Source organism: Nelumbo lutea, chromosome 5, assembly GCF_056320005.1.
Source record: "Nelumbo lutea isolate HS-2025 chromosome 5, American lotus-T2T, whole genome shotgun sequence".
Classification (NCBI taxonomy): Eukaryota; Viridiplantae; Streptophyta; class Magnoliopsida; order Proteales; family Nelumbonaceae; genus Nelumbo; species Nelumbo lutea.
Window position 1 is genome coordinate 81459725 of NC_142688.1, and position 17804 is coordinate 81477528.

Below are 17804 nucleotides of genomic sequence, written 5' to 3' on the forward strand. Positions count from 1 at the left end.
CACACTTAGGTTACGTTTGGTTTGGAGGAAAAAGAAAGGAAAGGTAGGGAAACCAATACAAGGTTTGTAAAAGTTTCCCCACCTTTCCCTACTTTTTCCTTCAAACCAAATATAGCATTAATGTATATGCAAGATCGATGCATCCCAAGGAGCCATGGGTGCCTTGCCCTGCTATTATTGCAAAAAAAAACTTTTTTTGGCTTTAAATCACAATTTTTAATATTTTTAAATAAAAGAACTTAAAAACATAAATAAAATATATAAATATATACACATGTATATATATATATATATATATATATATATATATATATATATATATGTGTGTGTGTGTGTGTGTGTGTGTGTATAAATATATATTTATTTAAATATATAGAGTGCTGACATGAAATAGAACAGTCCGACCCGTTCGACCTAAACAATTGAACTGGTGACCGTGACCTAGATGCAAAAGCGGGTTGATCTCTATGTCAATTTTTAAAAACATTGACTAATACAACTCAAGTTGGCTAATTTTCAATAATGGTTGGTTAGTTTCAAGTTACCAACTCCCCAATTCGACCAAATCAGTTTAGTTGGCCAAACAATCTACGACTAAACTGCCAATGAATACTCCCAATTTTAACTAAATTAATAGTTTAATCTCCAATAATTATTAAAAATTTATAATGAAAATACATAATTATTATTTCAAAAATATTTAATTTTTTAAATTATTTATATTTATATTCTTTTTTATTGAATAATATTAAATCTATTATAATTATTTTTGTGTTTTTGATAAATTTTTTTAAGTTATTACATAATTTCGTTATGTAATCTATTATTTGTTTTTAAATAATGTCTAGAATATGATTTAGTTATTAAAGTTTTTATATTTAAAATATTTAAAAATTAGTTATTTACAATATTATTTAGTTAATTTTCAATGGAAATTTTTCTTAAAGTACCCCTAATGTTTAGGAAATTGACCAACTCTACCCTTATTATTTACATATTGTCTTAAAGTACCTCTAAGTTTTCTAACAATTGACATTGCAGTTAAGCACTAATGGAAAAAAATGAAATATCAAATTCGCCCTTCACTATTCCTCTATTTTTCAAAATAAAACTAGATTGATAAAAATTTCAAGAACTATAATTTGCCTTTCATTATTCCCCCCAGTCGACAATGTTAACACCTTCCCACACTGTACCTTGGTCCCCGAACCCATCAAATCTCTCTTCCCATTGAGTTACAAGTCACCAAGAAAAAATGTTTTTCTTAAAAAATCCGAGTTTTCCTAAATTTTCAATTTCTAAAAATTGAGGTGGCGACTCCATTCCATATTCCATCCTCCCTCTAGATCGGTTAGCCACACACCCCAAATCCCCACTTATAAGATTTCAAGCCAAAACACCCTTACTTACAAACCAAGATTCCATTTTGAATGATTTGATTAGTTGATACCCTTTGGATCACGAATATGACCCCTAAACACCTTTCTAAACAATCAGACCTTTCCACTGCACTCGGGATACTCTAAAACTCCTGCCCATCAAATCTTGCCTTGAAATTCCTTCATTTGACCCTCAATCGAACTACCATTTAAATCCAAACTTATTCATTAGTTGAAGACAAATAGTGTCAAATCCCCTACCATCTAGATGTTTTCAAACCAATACAATACCATCACAACAGTACTCACTACAATAATACCCATCATAAAAGTACTAATTGCAGTAGTATCTATCGTAACAATATCCATTGTAATAATACCTATCATAGTTGTAAGAACATCAAATTTGAAATAGTCTACAAACTCCCATATGACATGACAACATGGATGACAAGTCAAGTAGGACTTGTTGGGACCGATGGCTTTACCCATTGGGGGAATTGGATATGGATTAAAAATTGTGGATGTATTGAGCTCAAGAATCATGCCTCCAAAAACTAAAGCTAAGCCTTATTGATAGTTCAAAACAATATCAATGAAATAAAAGGTTTGTTAGTTGTGAGCGTTAGGAAACTACTCACTTGTGTTGGTTTGGAGGCACCACCCATCATTCAAAAGAAGTGGAGGTGATGGGACATCCGGGAGTTGTGTTTAAAATCATTTATCTTGATGGTGACTCCAAACCTAAGGCACCGGCTAAGTCGATCTATATAATACTTGGATGGGAGAGACAAGGGGTTAGGCACGCCTCTCCTGTTTCCTGTAAGTGAGGCCCGCATGGGAAATTTCAAAGAAGCACAAGCATAAATGCATAAATTTTAATCAACATAAAAATAAGAAAGTTTGAGGCATTAACAAGAAGACAAAGCGAGGACATATCATCACAAGAAAACCCCTCCCTTCATTATCACTTGCCCACATATTTTTTTATTATTTTGAAATATTTTGACTCTTTCTTAAGTAAACCTACAATGAGCAAGATTTCAGCCTATGGTCTACAAAAAGAAGGGGGCAATGGTTTAATAGAAGGAAGATGGTTCAACATTTGTTATGCTCTAATTAAGAGAGAGAGAAAGAGAGAGGGAGAGAGAGAGAGAGAGAGAGAGACAAAAGACTATGGTCCTCCATTGATGGATGTAATAGGTTGAAGATGATATTTTATACACTTGGGGTTTGTGAGTTGGAATTTGAAATTTTAACAGAAGAAATGAAGAATTGGGTGTCAGAGGGTGAGCCACCATGGGGGTTGGTATACCAAAATAGAAGCACCTGGTTAATTACTATCCCATGATTTGTGTTGTAGGGCCAAAGGGTGAGCCATAGGGACCAGGGGATGAATCGATACATTCTTTACTTGGTTGATTCGGGTTTAGAAGGCTTAAGGGATAGGGATGGCAATTTCTACCCTACTTGGTGGGTACCTGATGAACCTACAATTTATCTATAATTTTTGAGGACTTTAGCATGGATTTTTATGCCGGTTTTATTAATTTTTGCCTTAATTTAGCTTAATGCTAAGAATAAGTTTCAGAAGTAATTAATCCAAGAAAATGAAGGAAAAAGACAAGAAAAGAAGGTTCAAAAAGACAAAATTCAGCCCAGCCCGGTTGTGGAAGCAAGAGAGAGCACTTCGGCCCAAGAAGAGCAAGTGGATTCCTTGAGAAAACCCAAGAAAAGAAAGCCTAGCTAAGAGTAGAATTCGGCCCAACAAGGAATGCCCATCTCAGCCCAAAAGAGCAGCTCAATGTATAGCTATCATGTGCTAAGAGAGAGCCTAAGTGCAGCCCAAATAGCAGCCCTTAGGAAGCTTTCAAGAGAGCTCTAGAAAGCTCAAGAAAGGGGTGTAATACACCCCATTCTAGATGCTTCAAGAAGGGGCAAGAGCCCCCTTGAAAAACTATATAAGGAGGCCTCTAGGAGGGGGGAGAGGTGTTCAATTGCTTGAGATTAAGGCTCTCCCACTCTTAGAGGTTCAGCCACCTTGAGAGAAGATAAGAAAAGAAGGTTAGGCGCAAGGAAGAAGAAGAAGAAGGGTTGAAGGAAGTTCAGGACAAGCAAGTTAGAAGAGAAGGTGAGTTTGAAATTGGGGGTTTGTGATTCAAAGATCCTTTGTAATAACTCAATTGTAGTTTCATTCTCCTTTAATTTGAATTATGCTTCTTTGTTATATTTTCTTTCTTCTTTCTCCTTCTTTCGTTCTTCCTTGATGTATTTCAGCTTGTAAAATTTCAGTTCAGCAATCTAATTCTTTTTTATTCATTTGAATGGTCATGAATTGTACTTGGAGTTTCTTGAATAAGGGTGTTATTGTAGATTAATTCGGCCAACTAACCTTCAAAACTCAGATCTGAATTCTCAGATCTGAGATTGCAAGATCTGAATTGCTTGAAAAAGAATTCAGATCTGCAATTTTCAGATTGGACGAATGGATCTAAAGCTTAGAATTCCTAGAGTGCTTGAAAGAGACTAGGAATTCAGATCTAATATTCAAGAACTAAATTGGATGCAAGATTAGAGATAACTTGCACAATTCAGTTGATGATCAATTCAGTTTTGAATTGATGCCTTAGAAGTGTTTGAAGAAATGCATGCATGGGGAATAGATTCTTGTTAGAGATAGAAGAATTGTCACTCATGCATAGGATGAACATGCGCTTGAGAGAGGCTGTTCATGACCTTGGGGTTTCACCAAACCAAGGCTCAATTATGATTTATTCGAATGATCCAAATTGATAGATTGATGAATTCTGAGATTGAAATTTACTACTTACTCTTCTAACCTGATTTGAAGGCAATTGGACCAATGATTTAGATAGATTTTAATTTAGGATTTTTAGCTTTTATTAAAGTTTTGATTTATTTGTTAATCAGATAAAAAGTACTCAATTTAGTATTGATACTTGTTTCCTAAATCCTCGTGGGAACGATACTTCACTCACTACTTTATTACTTGAACGGCTAGTGCACTTGCTAGTGTCACAATGAGCCACACATCAGTACCCGTCCCTACCCTCCCCAATAAGACAGGTTTTGGGGTAGAAACGGGTTTTGGGATTCTATAACTCATATGGGTACAGGTAGGGTACGGTATTATGCTAAACCCGACCCTCCCCAACCCGCATATTGTTGGAAAGCATATAAGCTTTTATGTATTAGGTGTTGAGTTTAATAATATTTTGAATTTTATGTGGAGGATAATTGATAGATTATGTATTTTTTACATAAAATCAAATATTTGAAAATCTTATTGTTTTTATTTATTGCTTATATATAACAAAAAATAATAAAAAATTAGATGTCAGTTCTAAACCCAACCTGCCTTACCGTTGAATGCAAGGAGGGTAAGGTCAGGGAGGGTTTTGCATTTTCATGTGGGGAGGGTTTGGACTCTCAAAATCCAACCCGTTACGGGTTTTGGGGTGGGTCGGGTTAGGAGGTTTAGGAAGGCGAGTAGGGTTTGGAATTTAGAAAACCCTCCCCAAAACCACCCTGTTACCATCCCTATTGAGGGAGGTTATTGCCGTGTTTAAGTCCTCACTTCTTCACATTATAATCTAGCCAAGCAATAATCAAGAGTTAGAAGCAGCATCCCAAGGGATCATAGTCGAACATAACTATTGATGGTAAACAAATTAATAGTAACACTATTCATGTCTTACTACTGAGCAACTATATAGCATGAAAAAGCAACTATGAACTACAAATGGTAAAGGTTTGAACTAAATAATTAAACTTGCACTTAGAGAGGTCCACATGTACACTAAATATAAAAAAGAAACAACTATGAACACACATGGATTCATCTTGGTTTTAAAGCAACAGGGAAACCTCTCATTTAAAACTTAAATCCTAGAAAGTGAAAAAATCCATTCATAGTGCAATCTATAGTTGATATTAACTTTAGCCACTACACTACAATACTACCAATAAGGGGAGAATCCAACTAGAAATAATGAGAGTATTTACCTGTATTAGGATATAACTTTGATAGGGAGTCATTGTTACTTGACTACTAGAATCTTTAATTCTTCTTGGATTAAATAGGGGAATTTGTCTATGAAAATCAATAGGTTGGATGGCTATAGGGTTTTGGACTAAAAGTAGGTTGGATGGCTATTGGGTTTTGGACTAAAAGTAGGATTTGATGTAATTAGTGGAATGCAACTTCAAATGGAATCTTTAATTAGTGGTGGATGAGATCTCAAACTTCAAATAATAAATTTGATTTGAATGGGTATTTAAGCTTCTAAGTCAAATGGTTATGTCTGATTTGATGGTCATGGTGTAGGTAAGGTTCGATTAAGGTTGTCGTATCAATATTAGACAAGTTCAGTAGTGGGTTTTGAGGAGTCTAGGCTGATATTTGGGCTCTTTGTTTTGTTTTATTTTTTTTATTTTTTGATGTTTTAGAGAGATCAAAATGGTTAGGTTGAGTGTTTAGAGATGAGTTAGGGTCCAAGCATATGATCAAACAAAAAATGGGTGCTAACATCAATGTATTTAGCAATTAATTAGAAAATTACTCTCAATGATTAACTTTTCCATTAAATAAAGAACTAAAAGTTCCAAACAAATAGATAATACAATAGCAAATAGTGCAAAAGTTAGCAATTAAACAAATATAATATAAGCACAAATAACTATTTCAAAGTAAATAGCAGTTAAAAGTAATTATAACAACGAAATAGATGAACTCCTATGAGGTTAGTAGTAATGTAGTTAAATGAAGAATAAGCAATAAGTGTAAGTAAATGGAAAATATAAATGGCAACTAAAGTCAATAGATAGAAATGTAAATAATAGTTGCACCAAAAGTGTGTGTTGAATTTAGTAGCCGTAAAGTATGGACTAACCACAAATAGGTAGTTGTGAGAAGGACCAGTTCTTAAGTATAATCAATTTGAGATTCAAGCAATTGGAGGACTACTACTAGAACCTCAAGAGCAGATTTAACTATTCTAAGTGAATGATATAGTTAAACAACAAATAGAACAATAAAAGTAGGTAACTATAAATGTAAAGTAGTTAAATATAAATGGCTACCAGTTCGTAAAAATTAGTAAGCAATAAAATGCCCAAACTACTAAACCAATAAGTCAATGCAGTTAGTAATGCTAGTAAGGTTAGTAACACAATAATTGCATGAAAAATTTTGTATCGTGCAGGTCAAGAGAAGATAAACTAATTAAAATGCATCGGCTACAAGATAATTAGATGTTCAAGCTTTTGCAATAGCAGAGTAACTACAAAAACTTGAAACAAAATAAAGAAAGATAAGACAAATAAAACACAGAGATAAGGCATAAAAGATTTATAGAGGTTCAGTAGAAACCCCTGCCTACATCCTTTACCTCAAGCCACCCTAAGGATTTTCATGAACCAATTGACGGGTGTCAACAAAAGTCTTACAACTAGTAAGACTTTCGAGTGCCTACAATACCTTTACCAATAAGGCTCACAGGTGCTTGTAATACCTTAAACCAACAAGACTTGCAGGTGCCTGCAATACCTTACAATTGGACTTATGGTTGCCAATAAGATTTTGATGGTGTTTAAACTAAAACACATTCCTACACTCAAGTATAGTGATAAATAAAGCGAAAAGTAGCAAGATAAAATAAGCCTTTAGAATAGGCAAATCAAAACAATATGTAATTCAAATCTATTCAATTACAAGAGTTGGTCTTAGGATGCTCAAATTTAAAAAGGGACTCACAATAGATAGGTGAGATTATCTACACACAAAGACTTCTTAACTTCTCCTACCTTTAAAATTATGGAAGCATAGAAATCTCTTCAAAGAATAAAGAATCTCGCTAGCATGCTCTCTATTGAAACAACTAAATACTATTTACATTAAGTCATTAACAACACAAGATTGTTTCATTTTTGCTTAAGTTCTTTTTTTTTTATTTAAGTTAATGGCCTCTATTTATTGAGGTTTGGAGAGCAAGTTACTATTTTCTAGCAGTTGAATGGTTCTCCATTCTTAGTAATGATTCAAATTTGCTCCAATATGGTAGAAGACTTGCCAAAAATAGTAGCAGTCGTTTAAGCCTTGAATGGCCAAGTTTCTTCAAAGTAGGCAATTACTAAATTTTGGTAGTCATCTACTAGATGAAGGTCCTTGTTGCTTTAAGGTGGGGACATAATTAATGCTTTGGATAAAACTTGCTTGATCTACTCAAATTCCCTCTCATGCTTATTTGATCACTAGAAACTATTGGTTTTCTTGGTGAGCTTAAGGAGGGGAGAGGCTGCTGGTGCTAGACTTGGGATGAGCCTTTTAAGATATAAGACCTTCCCCAAGGTCTTTACCTGTGACTTAGCCCTAGGGGAAGGGATATGTGTGATCATTCTTGGTCTGACCCAAAAACCTAGCTTGGCCTAACCCACAAATTTTCAGGCCCACGCTCAATTTTTTGTTTTGTTTGTTTTTTTATTGGTGCATGCTTAGCCTAGGTATGGTAAGCTTGTAAACAAAGGGAATTCAAATCCGATTACAAAGAAGGTGATTCAAATCCAATTAAATATCCGCAAGATATTCAAAACTAATAACTGAATTGAAATCGATTAAAATATTGAATGTTCAGTTCAATTTGAAATCAACCAATTACTTGCACTTTTCTTGGAAATACTAACATAGCTAGATGCATTGAGAGAAGAGGGAGGGTATGGATGTATCACTTTTCGGGTATGGATGTATCACTTTTCGAGTATGGATGTATCACTTGTTATTCTTGAAAAACTATAGAAAATATTGAACATAAGTGGTGGTTTCTCACAACTTGAGAACAATAAAGATAGAGGGGGAGAAAGAGAGGAAGAGGGAAGGAGGAGGAAAAAGTAAGAGGAATGAAATTAAAAGAAAGGGAGGGGTCAAGTATTGGTGATTGAAAGGACAAGAGAGAGAGAGACAGAGAGAGACAGAGATAGAAAGAGGAGGGGGAGGGTTATCAAGAAATGAGAGAGAGGGTTATTGAGAAATGATATATATATATATATAGAGAGAGAGAGAGAGAGAGGGGTTATCGAGAATTGGAGTACTTGAGTAGTGGCATCAATGTACCCTTTTTCGCTAAAATGTCACCTTTCTTTGTGGACATTTGACCACTATTAAGTTTAAATTAATATATATTTATTATCAATATATATTAAATTTATATAATAATCAAATTCAAATTTTAATCGAGTTGGATCAACATGAGTTCAAATTCAATAAATTAATCGATATGATATACAAATTCGAATTTGATTGTTAAATTTATCGAACCATTCAAATTCAATTCGATTATGTCAGATATCGAATTCAAAATAGGATAGTCAGATACCATTTGCACCCCTAGGGCATGAGCTTGCATCAAGCCTGAAAGATTCCCAGTTGGGCTTGAGCCCAACACTTAAAGGCCAACTTGGCTCATACATAACATAATATATATATATATATATATATATATATGTGTGTGTGTGTGTGTGTGTGTGTGTGTGTGTGTGTGTGTATAATGTATTATATTTTATATGTTATATATACAAGTATATTTTATTTTATACTAAATTCTTATTATACTATATAAAATATAAAAATTTTATGTTTTATTTCAACATATAAATAAATATTTATGAATTAACATGTGTCAACACTTGAACCAATTCAAGTATGAGAACTGCCCTCCTAAGCAAGGCCTTATATAGATTTTTTTAATCCCCAAACTTTACTCCAGGTGGAGGGGTAGCGACTTTAAAATTTTATTAAGAAAAATTGTTTTAAGAATGAGATACATGGGAGAATATAGCTCACCTTTCCCCAAATCCGAATACATCAATTTTGTGCAATACTCACTCAATTTCAAAATTCGAAGAAAATAATTAGCCAATTCCAAGCCTATGAATAAACAAAATATCATCAACAAGACCGACATTGATTGAACATGAAAGTGCATCCTTGCTATCAACAAGAGAATCATAAGCATAGTTCACCAAAGCATCTAATACTGAATTACCCTCTTGCAGAATGTAAGAGAATTTGATATGTAGATCTTGTACATCTATAAGAATCTCATTCAACCATCGCAAAATACCCCAAGGAGTGTTAGCTCTCCCCTAAAGAACATCAATTAACACATTTGAAATATTTCTCACTTCTAATTTAGATATTCCAAGGGCCTTAGCAAAATAAAGGGCATCATAAAGTTCCCTACATTAGCCACCATATTAATGTGTAAGCCATAGAAAGATGAAAAAGCAAAAATAAATTCACCATGATCTCCCTTGAAAACACCACCACCACCCGAGCATCCCGGGTTGCATCTAGCCACATGATCCACATTCACCTTAACCCAACCTTGTTTCGGATTTGACCACAGAACATGCCAAGATTTTAAAGGCCTTGGGTGAGATATTTTAATATTAAGCACCTTGAGAAGAATAGTATTGAAGAAAGATGGACCATGAGCAAGGGTTGACTAATTGAGTTCGTGCAACCAATCATATATTCTCCTGCTAACCATGCCTACCATTTTGGCCTTACCTTCAATTATTCTACAACACCACTCTCTCTAAAACTCCCCAAAACTAATAATTGCTATTGATGTAATAACTTCATGCACCTAAAGTTCTTGGATCTCCCTATGGAAAGCCAGAATAAACGGGCAGTTAGGTCCGCAGTAAAAGGAACACCAAATAAAACATAAAATTCATTTCATACCTTGGAAGCTAAGGTGCCATAGATGAAAAGATGATAAATGGTTTCCATAGATTGCTTTGCATACCAATTATAGGCTGAGACAATATGAACTTATAGATGGCAAATACTTCCACCGATGGAAATATCACCTTTTAGAATTTTCCAAATGTAAAAGGCCATTTTTGGGGGAATTCAATTATTCCATACTTCCTATACCAATCAACTCTGGTTGCTAGGGCTCTAACTTGCCATGTAGATTTGCAACTAAAATCACTGTTGGAAGTGTGTTTCCAAATACAAATATCAGAACATTCTCTCAAAGAAATATTTTGTGAGCTAATCACCTCCTTCAAGTTGATCAAAATATTATCCCCAATTACATTCTAGTGTTATCTCCCATTATGATCAAACATGTCTTTTACTTGAATGTTTGGGCCAATCATAATGGTATCCAAAGCATACCTGGAGAACAGTTCATATCCCCACCAATTTTCTAACCAAAAGAAGAATTGGCCTTCCCTAATATACCAAGTATAATTAGCCATTAAAGTATCTAATATATCAACATTAACCTGCCAAGTTGAAGACCCTTTGTAAGTTTTCTTAGGGTGCCAATTAGAGAAAAGTTTGGCTTTCAAATAATTTTGCCAACAACCATCAAGGGTAGGAGCTCTCCAAAGAGCTGAGGCAAAGGGTTTTATTCATGTCACTTAGATGTTCCAACCCCAGACTACCCTCCTTAAGAGGTCCACAAACATCAACCCATGCCACCTAACTATGCTTACTAGGTTCATCACCACTAGCCTTGAGGAATTACTTGAATTGCTTTTCAATTCTCTTAATCAAGCCCCAAGGAACATCAAATGCCATCATCATATGTAATTGCATAGAGGACAATACATGTTGAAGCAACAAAATGCATGCACCCTCGTGGAGAAAGCAAGTGTGAGCTTTTACATGAGATATTTTTGTCTATTAAACCCTAGGGCATTCCCCATATGAATGGGAACCCCTAAGTACTTATAAGGAAGTGAATGTCTATTAAACCCAAACAAATCCTACAACATGCTTGATCTCAAAGGTGATATTTTTGTAATAATGTAGAAATTGATTTTCCTTCTATTGATGCGTTGTCTAAACCCATTCTCATAACGACCTACAAAACTTGTTAGTTTCCGGATGGATGAACTCATTTGATTGCTGAATATGATGGTGTCATCAACATAAAAATAGTCGGAAGTGGGAGAGCAGCCCATTGGAACATGATAGAACATATCAGGATTATCAAAGAAAAGTTTAGAGAGCCCATGACTAAGAACTTCCTCGGCTATTATAAAAAAGATAAGGCGAAAGAAGGTCACATTATCAATGACCCCTAGAGGACTTGAAATAGCTATAGAGACAACATTTTAATTTTAGAGGAAACCAACAATTGCTAATAATCTTGTGAATGAGAACTATCCAAGTAGAGTCAAACCCAAACATTTTCAATACAACAAAAAGGAAGTTCCAATCTAATCTATCATAAGCTTTGAGCATGTTCAGCTCAATCATAACATTATGGCCTCACCTTCTTGTGAATCTCCTATACGAGTTCTTGCACTAGATCTATATTGTTCATAATATTTTGGCCCTTAATAAAACCAGCCTATTGTTGGGGGATAATTTAATGCAATACACATTCTAACCTTTTAACTATAAATTGTATGAAAAGTTGCACACACTAATTGGCCAATAATCAGAGAAATATAAATGATTCTAACCTTTTGGGATAAGGGAGATGTAAGGAGTGTAACTGGGAGGAAGTTCACCTACCTGAAAAATTCCTGGACCGCAACTACCACATCATCCTTGATAATATCCCAGTAGAGAGTGAAGAAATGGCCAATAAACCCGTTTGAACCCAAGGCACTATCTTTTGAGAGGGTGAAGACTACATTTTTTATTTCATCCACTGATGGATTAATCACCAATGGTTGCACTAAATATTTAGTGTTGTTTCAAATTCCACATTTCTCAAGAATAAGAATGAAGGCCTTGCCTTCATCCTAAAAGGATAGGTAAGACAAGCCAAGTCACACATAGCAATTAACTAAAGCCTATGGCTCATTCTTTTGTGATATTTTGAGAGAGTGAAGACTACATTTTTTATTTCATCCACTGATGGATTAATCACCAATGGTTGCACTAAATATTTAGTGTTGTTTCAAGTTTCACATTTATCAAGAATAAGAATGAAGGCCTTGCCTTCATCTTAAAAGGATAGGTAAGTCAAACCAAATCACACATAGCAATTAACTAAAGCCTATGGCTCATTCTTTTTTGCCCAACATAGCCAATCCTAATTTAACTTTAGCTTGTGTATTTTTTTTTGTATGTACATATGTTATTTAATTTAAAAATTATAAATAATTATTTTTTTATCATTTGATGTCATAGGCCTAAAGTCATTACTTAATAGGCCCAAAAAGCCCATAAGCTAGCCTAGCCCTGGCCCATGTGGAACTGAGCTTGGGCTTGCAATCTAGGTCTAGGGTGTGGATTAGACCATGCCTACGTTAAAGCCCTTATCTTTGGTGCTAAACCTGGCCTAGGCCCAACCCGAGCTGGCCCATGATCACCACTAGGGAGGGAGCTCTAGAACTGCCTTCACCTTTGTATCATATGGGTGGATTTCAGCTTGATCAACTTCGTAGCTTATAAGTTTTCCCAAATCATTGCCCAATGCACACTTCAAGGGATTTGGGCATAGGTTGTATTGCCTACTTTGGATGAATATTCTTCTAAGGGCTTTTGTGTGATCGCCTTTCTTTCTAAAATGTCATCGACATAGCACAATCTCCCTATGCATCATTTAATGAAAAGCACATGGCATTGCCCTTTGGTATCTTCACCAACATTCTCAAGTCTAAATGACATCACTTTGCGGCAGAAATTCCCTATATGCATCTTGAAGGTTGTATGTGGAGCATCTAGGGGATCTATGAAAAATTGATTATAGTCACTATAGCCATTCAAGAAGGAGAGCAACACATTCCCTGTCATTACATTTATTAGTATCTCCATGTTTGACAAAGGAAATTTATCTTTCGAATATGTTTTATTGAGGCATCTAAAATCTACATAGCACCTATAAGGAAAATGAGGACCTATATTTAAAGGCCGAAGTTATTCGATTAGGAAAGTAAGAATTAGATGTTGACGTCTAACTTGAGTTGACCATTCTTTTTCTTCATTAAGACAAAGTTGACTAACCATTTAGGATGCATGATGGGCTTAATAAACCCAACTTGGAAAAGTTTTTCTATCTTACCCTTTCTTAAGGGCTATTTTAGGCTTGAAGATGTGTTGGGGGTGCTTTACTGGATTAACATTAGGATCGATGTATGCTTGATGATACTGAAATCTAAGTATGGAATTTGATCATACAACCATGAGAAAACATTTTGAAACTCTGTATGAAAAAATCTATAAGTTTAGTGAGGTGAGTATGGAGGAGAATGAGCACAGTAAAAGGTGGTCTACCTTTTAGTAGTTCTACCAGGTTGTGTATTACCCTTGCGGCGTAGTGAAAATGAATAATGGATGCTTCTCACCCTGCCCTTCTACAATGTCAATCTCTTTTAAGGGTTCATCTATAATGCTATTTGAATATTTCGACTATTTGGGGAAGGGTTCTACTTTGTCATATTATTCGATTAAATCATTAGATTTAGATTTGATTTAATGTACACATTGTATATCTGGTTAAGGCTTATGTTGGAACTTGGAAGGTTTTGTGGTTGTGATAAGTTTTAAAGTTGTCCAATGTACCTAATTAATGTGTAATATCATTTGTGGTTTTGTACTATTTTGAGGTTTATGTTCTGTACTTGTACATGCACAAGGGTGAAATTGAATTGGCAAACATGTAATAGTGCAAAAGTTCTATATGTGATTTGATAGGTAATTGATGCAATGGCTAGTTACCAAATATATTATTGAACAAGACATGATTTGCTTTAATTGGAGTGAGTTGTTTTCTAATTGAAAATATATGTATCAAAATGATTTTTTTTATAGGTACACATTATAACCTCATGGAGACATTCAACTTCTCTTGCTCGTCAAGTTGACTCTCCTCTTTCCTCCATTAAGGTGTAGTAGGACCAACCACTGTCATCTGTTATTTTAATGCACCTTTGCCTTTTCTTTTACTTAAGCACAGGGATCATCTCCCTAATTCTCTCATCACAACTTGAAAGCATGACCCATTGAATTGAACAATTATAGCCTCCCTATCCTCAATGAGTTCTATGTATTAGATAGAATCATGTAGATGCACATTGGGCTTTTTGAACAACACCCTTATTGCTAGAATTCTTACCACCCACTTGTAGTGTCTTGTTTTGATGCATTGACAGTAAGTGGAGGGTACAAGTCATAATTTATGAATTAACAGCCTGCCATAAAAGACGTGATATGATGTACGCCTTTAAACCACTTGGAACTCCTAATTCATGAAGAACAATATGAGGGTAAGAGGTAATACAATCAATCCCTTGGTAGTTGAGATGTTGTTATTGAAGTCCACCACTTCAATGGGTAAGTCAATCACTAAATTGTCTATCAAGCCCATTAGTCATAGGGTGTGGATGGAGATAAGATTTGCAAAACTCACCTTGGTCTAGTAAAGCCCATTGCATGCATCTCAAAACCCTTGACCTTTTTTGTTATTTATAGTGGTTTATTGTGGTTCGGGTCTTCTACCAATCAAGTCATCAATTGTAAATTCAATTGTGCCATTGCTATTGTTACAATGGCATGATGAGCTCCTGAAGATGTCTACCAACACTCTTATTGATGTGGCTTGTACTATATCATCAATGCCATTCTTGTTCAAGAGCTACTACAACTCCCCACTCTATTAAAATCGCAAAGACAAGGTACCTAGTGAGGTTGAAATATAATTGACAAAACTTGCCACATTGATACTTCCTCCTTGTCGATGGTCGGGGAGAGGGTGTTCTCCACTCTTGCTGGTTGGTGGTGAAAGAACTTTTCCAATTTGGCATTCATTACAAAGATTCTTTTGATCTAAAGCATTCCATCATATTGTGTAGTAAACTAATGGAACTCACATCACCTTATCCCGTAGTGGTCCTTGTCCGAATTTATATGGCATGGGGGTGGGGGAAAGTCAATTGCTCTACCCTCTACAAGTGTATTCATTATTAAGATCACTTCACTCTTATTACAACCAATGGGAAGGGGAGGGAGAGGTTGTGGGTCATCATCTCTATGTCAAGTGTATGGTTCTCATGGGGTTTCAATGCTACTGTGCTGATGCTTGTCAACTACATAAATTTTTTAGTGTTGGGATGTCAACTACTATTGTTGTTGCTATTGCTAGGGAGGCCAATTCTAGCGTGGTCGTGGTCTCCTATATGTCATATTTATGCACTCAATGGCACTTCCATAGTTGTGATAAACTACGTGGCTCTAGATTTTTAAGGTGATGTGATACCAAGGTTGCATCCCTTGATGCATTGTTCAATTAGATCCTTCTTCATCACATGCTATCATGTTGGATGTACATGGCATTTCTAAATTGGAACAAATAATCAAGTAGTTATTCTTCAAACCTTTGCACCAAATTTCTAAGATTGGCCAGTCACAAGTCATTTCAAGGTAAACCACTTGGTAAGAAACTTCTCAACCAATTCCTCCTAAGTGTCAACGTTGCTTGTTGTGTGAGGTTGATAAACCAAGAGTGGGTTGGGGCTACTAAGTAATTTAGAGAACTCTCATACCTTGATGTCCCCATTTAATATGAAGAGGCCTGGGTAATCCTTGAACTTGCTAATGTGCTCATGATGACTACCATACTAGTCATTGTACAAGCACTACTACTAAGGTGGATGTTTCTTACCCACCTTGCGTTTACTATTCTAACCTCTTACACATTCATAGTAGTTTTGTACTTCATGCATTACAATACCCTTATGAGCAAGCTGAACCATGATTTAGACCTGTCATCAGATCCAATGTTGCTGCCCATAAGGGCCATAACATGAAATCATTTAATATCATAAATGGGCTCCTAAGATTACAACATTTGCTCGTCATCTCTATTGGATACACATTTTGATACAAACAAAATAGAGCCATGTTGATGTCTTTGTGTTATCTTGTTCGTTCCTACCTAAGCTCCTTGCCTAAGCGGATCAATCTCTATCTTGACCATGAAGAAACCTAAAAGAACAATCTTCACCATCTCCTTAATTGCTAATTGTCATACCTGAAGATATACTCTTATAAGTGCTTGACAACCAAGTTGTCTCATCGAAAACCATCGTGCTTGGTTTTCAAATACTTTCTCTAATTTGAATCTACATCACAAGGCCCTTCGATAACCAATCACCAAGATTCCATACATTGCCATTCCTTCGTGTGACCATCTTCTTTCCTATTGGCTGTTACCATCACATTGCATTTGATTTTTTTCTTTCTCTACAACTTTAAATGGATATTTTTTTTTTGCATTCACGCTGTATGCTTAGAGAGAGAGAGAGAGATGTACATGCTAAAAGCCTAAGACTGGTGGGCAACGAGAGGAGGAAGATGAAAGAAAAATGGGTCCCATGGGTTAATCTTTTATTTGGTGGCATTTTAGTCTAGAAAAAAACAAGCAAAACCTCTCCCACTCACTGTTTTGCTTTTTTTTTTTTTTTTGTGTTTCGAATTATCATTGAGCCGGATAGTCAAATCGTTCGGCCCGGGAACTGTCTAGGCAACTGGTTCCGTTTTGTCTTAAACCCGATCCCTGGCAAAAAATCGTTGAATTGGTCAGCAACCCACTATTGACCTATTCGACCAATCCAATTGTTTTGGTCATTTTTTATTTTAATTATTTTATTTTTTATGTTGGAATGAGCTATTCATTCGAATCGGATGTTGCACCATGGACCTGGAAAATGGTGGCTAGAACGGTTCTGGTTCTGGGTCAGTTTTTAAAACCTTGTTATTTTTTTTGAAAATGTATCTGATATTGTTGAAGAAAAAACCTATGATTTACAAAAATAAAAATGATTACAAAACATTTGAGAATATAATAATAAATAGAATCTATCAACTCTACTAATCAACATTTATACCAAAAATGGTTTTTAATTTTAGAAAAATCATGGAAACAAAATATTAATATTGCAATAATTATATTAGCAATTAAAAATTCGTATATATATGTATGCATATAAAAATAATTAAAATATAATTAATGTAAAAAATAGTAAAATAGAAAATAATTAATATAATAATTAAACTATAATATGTGCATATGCCATGTGTCTTGGACTCTTGATTGATGCATTATCAATAAAATTGTATGATATTTATGTATCTCTCTATATTAATTGTAATATATTTTTTCATTTATATCATTAAAATATATATTTTTATGTATTTATACATTATTTGTGGGTATTTAATATTAAATTTAACATTATTAATATATTTATAAAATTTATATGTGTTTTTTATTATAAACGTATTTTTCATATTTTTTGTCCATATTCATACATTTCGAAAATATGTTTATATCTGAATTATCTGATACGATACTCCATACGGATCATTAGAATCAATACCATCCCAGTTTTGGAATGTTGGTCTGATAATTGTAAAATCCGGTTGGCCCACGA